The sequence below is a fragment of the Ammospiza nelsoni genome, chromosome 11 (genome assembly GCF_027579445.1).
Source record: "Ammospiza nelsoni isolate bAmmNel1 chromosome 11, bAmmNel1.pri, whole genome shotgun sequence".
NCBI classification, from domain to species: domain Eukaryota; kingdom Metazoa; phylum Chordata; class Aves; order Passeriformes; family Passerellidae; genus Ammospiza; species Ammospiza nelsoni.
In genome coordinates, this window is record NC_080643.1 from 9,407,143 (window position 1) to 9,419,387 (window position 12,245).

Consider the following 12,245-nt stretch of genomic DNA (forward strand, 5'->3'; position numbering starts at 1 on the left):
GAAATAATGAAGATCACAGTTACCTGTGGTTGCAAGAAGAAGCTGCCTCTTACTTGTCTTTAATAAAGTGGAAAAATACAAGGTGCTCTGATGTTGTTGCTTGGCAGTGTGACAGCTGATAGAAGCACCAGATACAGTTCTGAGTTTGGGAAGTTATTGCTTTTGTATTTGGCAAGCTCGGTCAGGCCTGTGTTTAATACTTTATGGACACAGAATTGCAAAGCTGACTGGGATAATCAGTTGCTAAGAAAGCTGCACCTGTATTCCAGGGGTGTGAAGTGTGCAATTGAGAAAGAACAATTTCTGGTCTTCATGAAGCAATTTCTGACAATGAAGCTGTCTTGTTTTTAGCTGTTTAAAAGGGGAATTGGTGAGAGACATCAGGTACAGGGAAGTGCAGGTCATATTAGTGCCATGAAGTATTTTAATCTGCAATGGAAGAGGAGAAATGCACATTACTGGAAAATAGGACAAATGAATGAAAACATCTGTGCTGTTCTAATTAAATCACACTTCAACAAATCATTTATTGTTGCCTGTTCAAACCTCATCTAGTGACAACACTGAGAAGGAAAAACAGCCCAAAGCCAGGCCCGGGTTAGTTTATAAAATGTTCCTTTCTGGTTGAGGGTGAGATTCATCACCAAGTCTGTAAGAAAAATCTGTGCTGCTGGGTTGCACGACAGGATGTGGAAAAAGGAATTAATCCTAGAAATTCCTGGCTCATGCTGCTGTGAGGATTGCAGAGCTGGCTCTTGTGTTCTTGCAAGAAGCAGTGGATTGTTCTGTGGGTAGCACAGGTCTGGCTAGGCATGCCTGGATTGGGAATGAGGCAGTGTCAGTGATGCTGTACAGAACACGTGTGATGATGTTGTAATTATATTTCTAGAGTCCCATACTGTTGTTATCATATTTCTAAAGTCCCATACCTCCTCAGTGTTTTCTTATGGCTGCAGACCTTCACAGCACAAACTCCTTCTTCTGCATGTTGTTACTTCTTAGCCAGGGCTCCTCCAAGGCTCTCCCTAACTGGCCAACCCACCCCCTTTTATCCCAGTTATCTTCACTAGCCACAGCTGCAGCCCATCAAGAACAACTGGGACTTACTGGGCAAGGCCTATATACAAATATTAAAGTACAACACAGATATTTTACTAGGGCTCAAAGGCCACCTCTACTATATTTGCCCCTTTTCTTTAACTTCCAGAACCAGGTTTTACATAGAGATATTTACATATCCTGCTTAGAGTTAACAGTTATACAGATATTCAAGTACAATACAGCTATTTTACTAGGACTCAAAGGCCACCTCTACTATATGATGAGATAACCTTCAGCTCAGGTTCTCTCTCATGGAGCATCAGCAGGCAGGGAAAGCCACAGAGCAGGACAGAGGGGAGCCCTGCTGGAGCCTTGGGGTTGCTCTGCTGCCAGGCTCCAGGACAGAGGGGACACTGCTCCTCCCCAGCTGTGGGGTTGCTCTGCTGCCAGGCTCCAGGACAGAGGGGACACTGCTCCTCCGCAGCTGTGGGGTTGCTCTGCTGCCAGGCTCCAGGACAGAGGGGACCCTGCTCCTGCCCAGCTGTGGGGTTGCTCTGCTGCTGGGGCATTCACTGAGCACACACCACAGATGGCTTTGGGAGCACCGTGTGTCGCTTCAGTGGTCTGGGATTTACAGCCCAAGAGTTGACAAACTTTCACATTTATGGCTCCCCCAGAAAGGCTCCATGTTGACTCTAACCTGTGAAGGGCTATTCTGTGCATGCTTTTAATCCAGCCCACAGGAATTAATAAAATTCCAGTGAAGGAGAAATAAGAACACTTCAAATTGTGATGTAAAACAGCTCAACATAAATAAATGAGGTGGGGAAGGGGAGGAATCTGTTTCAGTGTACAGTAGAAGCTCAGTGTGGATTTTCTGTGCTTATTTTTATTAGGATTTTCTGAGAACTGTATAGACTACCATGTCTGATCTCAGGCTTCTGATAGCCCTGAATTCCTGGGGAATAATTGATTCATCACTTCCAATTAGTATGCTGCTCATTTTAGAATGAGGTCTAATTGTGTTTGTTTCCACAGAGCTGCATCAACACAAAAAGCTTGTTTATTATTTTTGAGGAAGATTGAGGATCACAGTGGATTGTTCTAAGGGGATTTTTTATAAAACAGTGATGTTTCACTGTCTCATGAAATTGATGAGAGGTGCTGCACAAACTTGAAATGAATCTGTTTCAAAGCTTTGGTGTGGATTTCTCCTACATCCCCCAACCAAAACTTGTAGGAGCTCCAGACCAAATGATATTGATGCTTGGAGGTTTTGTTTTTCTGAGACTGATTCTCTTATCTCAGACACTAAGGTTTCATCCTACCCTAAGGCCTTGATATTCTATCTTATTTTCTACATCTTGGCTTTAAGATGAAATAAAACTGTGAGTAAATAACAGCTGAACATTTTGTGAGATAAGTCCTGGTGCTAGGGCATTTAGTCCTCATACATTTTCAGAGCCACTCAACATAAGACAACCCATCCAGTTTTTCTGAGGGATGCAGAAATTCCTTCTGGCTTTCTTTTATATATTTTTTTTCAGTCTCTTAATCTCAGAAGTTATTGTAAGAAAGAATTTGTGTTATGTCAACAAAAATATTTTTTAAAATAGAGAAAGATTTTCTTTGCTTTCCATAGTTTGCAGGCTCTTGGTTAACAGGAGTATTTGTGGAATTTGTGTGTCTTAGTGTGTGTGAGGCCAAAAGTGACTGTGGATCAAGAAAAACTGTTTGCAAACTAATCCTTGCAGCATCAGAGGTCCAAAAGTGTTTCTTTCCTTCCTAGAAAAGATGACATCTCTTCCCAAAATCAAGTCCCAGCGTATCTGTTTTACTTACTTCTCTATATTTTCCTAAGGGGACCCGAAGCATAGTCTAGACTTTTATATTTTTGTACTGTATTTTCAGAAATGGGCAATTGCTGCAGCAAAACAAACAAATAAATGAAGAAACCAAAAGCCCTTTGGTAGAAAGTCTAGATGGACACTGTGGATTTTTTTTTTTCAGGAAGGCTAAAAGTTAGAATCATTTGGGTAGGTAATTGGCAGGTGTGCAGACTAGGAGAAAAAAATCCCAAGGGTTTGATAAATGTTTGAGCTCTTTTGCATGATCCTAGGCAGAAAGTCAAAACTGGAATAGGTACCCAGTAAGTGTTTAACTGGCATGTGTGTGGCTCAGGTTTTTTGCCTGTTGGGTCACAAGCTGCAATGCCAGATTGCTTTTGTGCTTAGTTTTGCTTGCAAACTAAAAATTAGTCAAAAAAAAAAAAAAAAAAGGAAAAAAATCTGATGATGACTTAATGCTAAATTGAATGGCAATCTAAAGGAGCCTTGTCCTGTTCTATGGGAACCTGGATTTTATGTTCAGTTTTATGATGCTTTAAATCATGGCTTATGTCTACAGTGTTGTTCTCTCTTCTGTCTTCATACATGTTATGAGAGAGGGAATGCTGATATGTGCTAGTTGTATAGAAATTGTAATTCCTCTCAAATACAGTTTGAAAGTAGGGATTTCCTAGGAGCATCCAACAGCTTCAATCAGAAATAGGCTTAATGTCATCTTGCAACAAAATCTGTAGGAGTGACATAGTTTCTGCAACCAGAATTAGCTTAGAAAATTGTTATTGACAGCCATGATTTTTTTAGTATGCATTTTAGCGAGCTTTGCTGCAAATGGTCATAGTGACCCTTCCTCCTTTGGGGAATGTGTGCATGTTCTTAAGTCTGGTGAACATAAGAAAAAAAAATGAGCATGAGTTCAAAAGAATAATAGGTTTTTTCTGTTTTCCTGTACTAAGAGATACCAATAGATAAATTTTCTACACTGAAGATGTAAAAAGGAAACTTCCGAAGGAAATTGGCTGATCAATTTCATTGGTGTGTGGCTATTTGGTCCCCTTAACAGGAATTCTAATTTATTTGACTACGTGTGTTTTCTGTGGTTTCTGTCTGATTGGCATAAAAGACAAACATACCCTTTAAGGAATTGCTCAGCTCCTTGTGATTTACCCATTCATCTGTCCACCCTTCTTTCACCATCTGCTTCTCCTGCTGTGGACATGCGAGGTTGCTCCATGCCTGCAGCAAAGAGCAGCCTGGGTGCTTCACAGTCAGGCTTTGCAGGCAGCAGTTTTCCTGTCCTTGCAAGCACGGATGGAATTGTCTCTTTTTGTCAAGGTGTAGCCCTATAAGGAAGCTGGGTTTTGTATTCCAGCTGCACATCTGCAAACTCCTTTGAGACACTACAGACTTGTATTTCTTTGTCTCTAGGTCTGGGATGCCAGGCTGGAGGAAGTGCCTTGTGTTTTGTCTGCGAAGAATGCAGGGCAGAGGTAAGGCAAGAGGGGAGTGTGACAGCAAGGGGGAGATTATATTCGAGGGGATGCCCTCAGGAAGGGGTTGACTTCAATGCTTCTTTTTCTGCTCATAGACAGTGTTAAAACTTATGACTTTTATTTAAAAGAAAAGAATCCACAGTGTAGCCTTCCCATAAGAAAGCACATTTTCAGCTTGAAATCTGTTCCCCTTCCAAAGTGCTGGTCTAGATGCTCCTAGTGAATGCATACCTGCTTTACTTACAGCTCTGTCTTTAATCTGAACCTGGCCTAACAGAGCTTTTATGGTGATAAAGTTGTCTATCAAAAGCATCTACCAGAGCATAACATTTGGGAGCTCTAAAACTCCTGTACCTACTTTATGGTCTGTTTTTCTTTTAAAGAAAACACTGAGCTATTGATTGTGTCAGGTAAAGAGACACATGCTCGTTGTAGCTGTAACTTTCCAAAGAGGCTACTCTCTAGCTGTGAGTTTAAACCCTGTTATTTATGTTCATTTAGTGTCACAATGATGATGTAAGTCATATTTATATAACTTCTTGTAAAATGCTTCTGTTTATATCCTGCTACTTGAGCTGAATTATTTTAAAACAGCAGGCTCATGGCAGCAGATTCAGGTTTTGTGACATGTTGGCAAAAATCTGGGTCCTATAGCACATTACTAGGCTACTTTGGAGAAGGGGAATAATTTATATTGCTAGTCTTTGCACAATAATGTTGAATTGCAGTTGATGCTTTTTAAATGTGTATTGGATGGTGCCATTGCAACCTGAACTGGGTGGGATTTCTGTTCAGTACAAAGCAGCATGGTTTTTTCCCTTAGACCAACAGGAATCTCTGGCCTGAGGTCTTTCATTTGTCTTCCCAGGCTAGAAATGTAAAGATGTGACTCTTTTAAGAATAAATTAATAAATAAGGATTTTAAAAAAGTATTTATATACGAATCTTTGTTCTGTGGTTATGAATGATCTTTGAATTTTTGAGATGCAAACATGAAGACATCGCTTCTACACACTTACTATTTATGGAGGGTCTGGTTCTTGACACTGAGCAGAAAATGGGCTGGCACAATAGAACAAATTATTGCTGTATGTGTGATTTCCTGATGCATTGGAAAAAATCAGATCTGTGTACTTAGGCAGGACACATCTCTGGCATGGGGTCATTTTTACCTTGATGCACCAAAGAGCTTTAAATCAGCATAATTGGGGATGGGGTTTCTCTACCATATGGGCATTGATTACCTTGCAGTCATCCACCATCTGCCTGCATAGATGGCTAAGTGGCAGCTGTGATTAATTTATTAAGAGAACAAAACTATCTTGTCTATATAATGCTTCTTAGTTACTCTAAGTGAAAAGCTGGTGTTAGGTGTTTTAGAATTAAGGGAATTTCCCCCCCTCACTGTAGCTCAAGCCTTGGTCCACTCTAGTTTGAATTTCTCTTTATTTTCTACAGTGAGATTTATCTGCAATAAAATATTCTTTCACTATCCATCATCCTGTCATTTATTCCAAAAATGAATGTGAAAGACATACGTTGTCTTTCTGGACAAATTATCTGAGGAGAGGCTTGTTTGAGGAGAGGCTCAAAGGCTGCTTAAGGTAATTTTCCCAGGAAAAGAGAGAGCAGTGTCTTAGGAAGAAAGGAATAGCGGTGGATGGAAGAAAGGAATAGCGGTGGATGGCTCTCCCCCGGCTCCCCTGTGCAGCGATGTCCCGGAGCTGTCACTCGCGCTGGCAGAGGGACATCAGGGCGGTAGATGGCACTGCGAGACTGTCATTGAGCTGTGCAATTCCCGCCTCAGCGGGACCGTGAGCCCTTGGCAGAGGGGACCTCGCATGAATGAACGTCTCCCCTTCACCTCCCTGTCATCTCGCCAGCACTGGAGGGGTAAATTGGTTTCCTCTCCCCACTCCTCCGGTCTCATGTAAAGTCAGGTGAGAAATAAGACAAGTGCAGAACTTACAAAAGAGCTGGCCCCAGATTTCCAGCTGCCAGTCTAAGTTTGGTGAGAGTCAGTGGGACTTGAGTTTTGGGTTCTGCTTTGTCCAGCTCTTTACAATAAAGGCTGGACAAGTGCTTTTATGTTAAGAGACTGAAATCTCTTTCAATCTCCCAGATGACAATGGCTTTGCAAGGGCTGAGATTGAAGATTAAATAGGTAAGGAGTTATCCAAAATGGTTGTTAGCTTTCTAGAGACACCAAAACACACATCCTAAGGAAATCCATGTTCCTTTTGCTTGAGTGATCCCTGTCCTGTTGTTGAATGGGCCTTCAGCCCCTAATATGAAGGCTACTCCCCATACAGGCCTTCCCATACAAATGTTACTTAAAATAGAACCCCAGAAGGCACCAAAGTGTTGCTATATGTATCATGAAAGCTTAGACTGATTGTAGATGTTATTTTAGCAATAATCGAGAAAAGAAATATTGAGTCTCTGTGCATAGAGAGAGCTTGAAAGTGTGTGTGGCATTGCTGCTATTAGTCAAATATAGACAAGTGGAATGAGAACTAGAATAATACTTCAAAATGAATAACTACATCAGGCAAAAGTCCAATGATTTCTTTATTAAAGCCTTAATGAGTGCCAAGCAACCCCTCAGCTATACCAAGGAGCCATACAAAATGTGAATTCCTGTATTTTATGAAACACTGGAGGAGGGAGCCCACTCTGCAAAGAAGTGAAGGGGGCTTTACATTTTTTAGCTCTTGCCCACAGCCCTCATTTCCTTTCCAGCTGATTTGGGAGACATCAGAACACTGAAATGGCAATTATTGTATTTTTCTATCCCTTTTGAATGTACATGCAAAATTACAGAGTGTTTCCATTAAAACCAACAGTCAATATCAATGATTTGCAACTGTCTTGCCTCCTTCTCTGATCTGAAATAGACTGCAGTCATTAATGTGCTACTGACAGCTGGAGCTGGGTCACAATGAGAGGGACCAGGAGGCAAGACAGTCACAGTAATGACTTTTAACATATGTTGACAGAGATGTAGTGTCGCTTTCTGCACCCTGCTCTTTGCTTGAACTGCTTCTGTTCATCAACCAGAAAAAAGAAAACCACTTAATTTTTTCTAATGGCAATATTGAAGTTAGTTTCCATGAGATTCAAACAGTCATGTGCTTTACTGAGAGATGGATGGATGGTGTTTCTCTGCTTACTATCAAGTGCAGTGGGTTTTGGTGGAGTAGATGAGTGCTTAATGTCAACTCTGGTTAAGGAGGGAGCCTGAGACTGTGGCATGACTGAAGGCTGGGTCCAAGCCTGTCTTCACGTCCTGAGTCATCTGCCAGTGATGCACAACAGTAACTCACCTCATAAATTCGTTTTCCACAGCTTCTGGTTCATAAGATTCTGGATACTGTTGGATCAGCAGGGCCAAACTTTTGGGAGTCAAACCTGCCAGCTGCTACCCTGAGTCTGACTGTCCAGAGCAGCTGGGATTGGATTTGACTTCCCTTCCACTGTAGTTCTGAATGGGCTTCTGAGCATGGCAGATACTGTAGTCATGTTAATAGAAGGCACAGAAGTAGTTCCATTGTGTATTTCTTTCATGGTTGTTAAAAGACACTGAGCTATTCCTGGAAGAAATGACAAATCCCTGGTGATCAACCTTTTTTACTTGCACAGCTGGCAACCAAGAAAAATGCAGTTTGGGAGTGCAGGTACAGCTTAAAGATCCTTTCACATAAAGAACAATTTGTCAATCAGGAAAACAAAGCAAAATGTAGAGCATGTCCTAATGGGAAATGTTCCCAGGCTGTCTGGTACCTGGCATTCTGGGAGGTGCAGAGCCAACTATCCAATACCTGATAGCTCTTTCACTTAAGTGATCTGTAAAATTTCCCTGGGGCACCTCTGCAATGAGGAGCAGAGATGAAACCTTACATAGCCAGAGGCAAATCTTGCTGCTAAGTGGATGCCTGGAATGAAAACCTCCATGTAGCAGTGGGATAGTTTGGAGATTTCTGCTGTGGGTAAATGGTGGTCACGCAGTTCTTGCTTGAGAGGGTTATGTGGCTTTATGAAGGCGAACACTTGGACATGGTGCAAATGGTGACATTTTATTAGTGGTGCTGTGTGTGTGTGTCTAGGGCAAAGCATGGTGGTGTGTGCAGGGGAAAAACTAATATGATAAAGGAAAGGAGGGTGTTCTGAAAGCAGTTTGAAAGAGAAAGAACATGTTTCCAGCAACTCCATCTTCAATCAAAAGTTAGAAAATGGCTCTTCATTACTGTGACCGAGTTCAATCTTGTTTTTAAATTCTCCTGTCTTCCAAAGTAACACTCCGGATCACGCAACAGCTTCACAATGACCCAGAGAAAGCCGTCTGCTGGCTGAATTGCAGAGATTTTCACACAGGATGGGACCAAAAGTATTGTCTCTTATGTTGCATGGTTGTAAACAAATATTAACGGTATTAAGCAGTTGTATCAACTGCCAACGCTTCAGACTCTGCTGTCTGCTTCCATGTGGAGGGTAGTACACAGAGTAACATTGCATGGCCACCTTGGATATTGAATTTCTGACATGTTTCAGTAGCCTGGAAATCAATAGGCAGCAGCTGCAATGGAGCTGGGGGCACTGCAGGGCCCTAAATCCTGCTGTCAGACCTTGGAGTCTTGTTTCAACACTGATGGTTTGGGGCATGAAGTGAGAAAGATGCAAAGCTTCTCTGTCTTGCTGCACTGTGGTTCTCCCAGCACCATATTGTGTGCTGGTCACTGGCAGGTAAATGGAGATGGTGTCTGTGGTGGGGCATTGGCAGTAGGTGACAAGATTAGGTTTGGGAACAAGGTGGACAGCCAATGTTGTTTTGTTGGCAGAAAAAGTGACTGGTGTCTGTGACTTGCTCTAAACAGCATCTATAAGTTAAGAACCCTCAAGGGAAGCAAAAGCAAAGCTTCAGCACTAGCATCAGCCCAGCAGTCATCTCAGCAAAGACAGGCCTTGTGCCCAGGAGAAGAAATCTGCTGACAGTGGTGTTGCAAAAGTAGAGAATTAAGCAGGGAAATCCCTGGGCTGGTTGGTCACAGGCAGCCTCACTGCTTCAGCACTCAGAGCTTGTTGTACATGTACTTTGTAGGGGTCCTGTACAAGGAAGATGACTTTGGAAGGAGGCGAGGGGTGGGTCTGAGCCCCTTCATGCTTATGCTGTGATTTCCAAGGGAAAAGGTGAAGAACCAGCTCCTGAGCTGAGTCCAAGTGTGCCTTTGGGACAGAAACAAGGAACACTTCAGCTCCCTTCCAGCACAAACAGAGTGCAGAGGTGACCATATCCTCATGGAGCTCATAAATAGGGTGTATTCTTGTGTCAGTGAAATCCAAAGACATCTGTCTAAAAGGTATTAAGCCATTCAGAGAGAGGAGCATCACCCAGAAGTGGCAAAATGACAGATTGCTTCCAGCCTTCAGAACCAAGTTGGACACGAACACTTCTGCAGAAATCCATAGTATGAAGTGCCTGACAAAAAGCAGGCAACAAAAGAAGTAAACTCTTTGCACTGCCTGAATTTAAGGCAAAAACAGAACCAAGTTGGATTAGTAAGTAAAGTTGCTATTAATCAACCTCTGGTGGTAGCAAAGTGAAGATAATCCATTTAAAAATTGCCTTTCACCTTCTACCATGACGGGATCATTATTAAATTCCATGATCTCACTGCTGTGTATGGGTATAAAAGTGAGTGTAGCAGCCAGTGAGACAAACCCATTGTGATGCTGTGCTGTGACAGAGATTGATGCTCAATATCCCCACTGCCCTTCCATGTGCCTGAGAGGTGAAAGCAGAGACTGATTCTGCATTAATGCAGTCATGTGCTATTTACATATCACAGTGGGATGGAAATAAATTTCTTATAATCCCTTCCTTCTCCATGTGCAGCTGTAAGGACACAGGGTGCACTGCTTCAATACTCAGCAAAGTAGCCCAGCTTTGGTAGAGAAAGAAAATTTATCTTTTACTTAATTAAGTCTAAGAGTGGGAGTGAGAAAGGAAAAGATTATTCTAGACACCTAAATAGATTTCCTTTGTGTAGGATTACATAGGTCAAAGTAATTTCTAGTTTGATCTTAACGATTGAGTGCTGCCTGGCAGTAGCATCAGGCCAATATGGAGGGGAGGGAGCCCACAGTCCTCTCTGTTTCCCCAGAGGGTTTCACCTCCAGATGACTGTTGAAGCAATGCCACCTCACCAGTGACACATCTTCACTCAAGCTTCTGGGAATGGTGGGTGGACAGAACACCACTCCTAAGGGTCTCCCCAGTGCCAGATCCTCATGGATTCAGACCTGCCAAGAGAGGAACTCTTAAGTCACTTGGTTTGGGGCTGATAGTGGAGATTGGCTCATTTCACCAACTTTCCTTGTTGCAGGGAACCAGATTACTATCACTGTGAGATGATTAAATGAGTGACCCTCAGAGTGAGGGAACACATGACAGGAGAGTTTGAGCTGTAGCTGTCTGGAGGCAAAGAGCTCAAGGACAAAATGGAAGCTAAAAAGCCTGGACATTCTCCCTTAACCCCTGCAGGAAAATGGGACTTTTACATGGGAGCCTCCTCTTGCCACACAAGTGGCATGACTGTCTATCATCCACCATGTGCATGCAGCGTGCAGGGCAGGTGAGATCCATCCCATTTGCAAATCCTGGTTTGAAGGCTTTGACGGGCCTGACCATTGCTCAGTTGCCAGCTCCTGAGATTGAAAAATGTAGTATTTTAATATGATTTTTCTTACAGCTATAGTGGTATTTAAAGCACAGTGGAGCCAACTGTCCCCTCTTGTATGCCACTGAAAACTGCTGGGAGGGAGAGGTAGGGTTTGAAGCTACCCAGGACCATAGAGACCATGCTCTCTATAACCCATTAAGAGAAACCTCTAATTCAAGACCTTCCATTGTTCCTCCAGCCCTAGAGAGATACCCTGTAGGGGGATAGAATATAAGAAAATAAAGATAGTGTAGAAAGTAATCTTACCCTTAAGGAGTTGTAGCTGGGCCAATTATCAAAGATTGGGAACAGGCCTGACTTTAACAGGCCACAGCTGTAACCAATGAGAAGAAGAGTGCTATAAAAGAGTGGGTGTGCTAGTTAAGAGCGGATTTAAAGTCAGTTGGCTGCTTTGTGAAGAAGAAAGAGTCAATGCTTGGAGGAGAAGCCCATGAGAAACAGCAAGAAGGTGTGAAACTTGTAATAAGGATCCAATGGTATGGAACCCCTGCAATAAGATGGCAACAATTCCCCAATACACATGCAAAGAAAACTTGGTTTCTGTACTGAGCCATGCTGCCTATTTAGGCTGCACACACTGCACGGCAGAGACTTTTCCTTTTGCCCAGCTTAGGAGCAGCTGGGACTTTAGCCTTGCTGTATTCTGTGTTCCTCAGTGGGGCAAGGACCGCCAGTTGCTGAAGCAGGCAATGCACAGGGCACAGAAAAGTCCTCAGTTGATCAAACCAGGTCATCCTTTGGGGCATGTGGCCAAAGAACAATCTCTGCCTCACAAATTTTGTTTGACAGCCATTTCTGCAGGATGGAGGAGGACAGCAGTGCCTTCTAAAGTTGTGGCATCCATGTCACAACTAAAATGCCTAAAATCCTGCATCTGGACATTTCAGTTATACCAACAGGTTAGCCATTGCTCAGTGACATGGCTAGTCACTTCTGGAGTTTTCTTTGGGCTTTCTGCTGCTTGAAATGTCCCTCCACAGATTCCGTCCAAAGAAGTACCGTGGAGCTGTCTTATATTGATTGTGCTTATGAATTCCCTACTGGTACTTCTAGGTATGTTTCATTTTCTCTAAACCAGTTTCCTGTGTGAGTACTGAATTTAGTGCTCAAGAAAATCTCACCACACT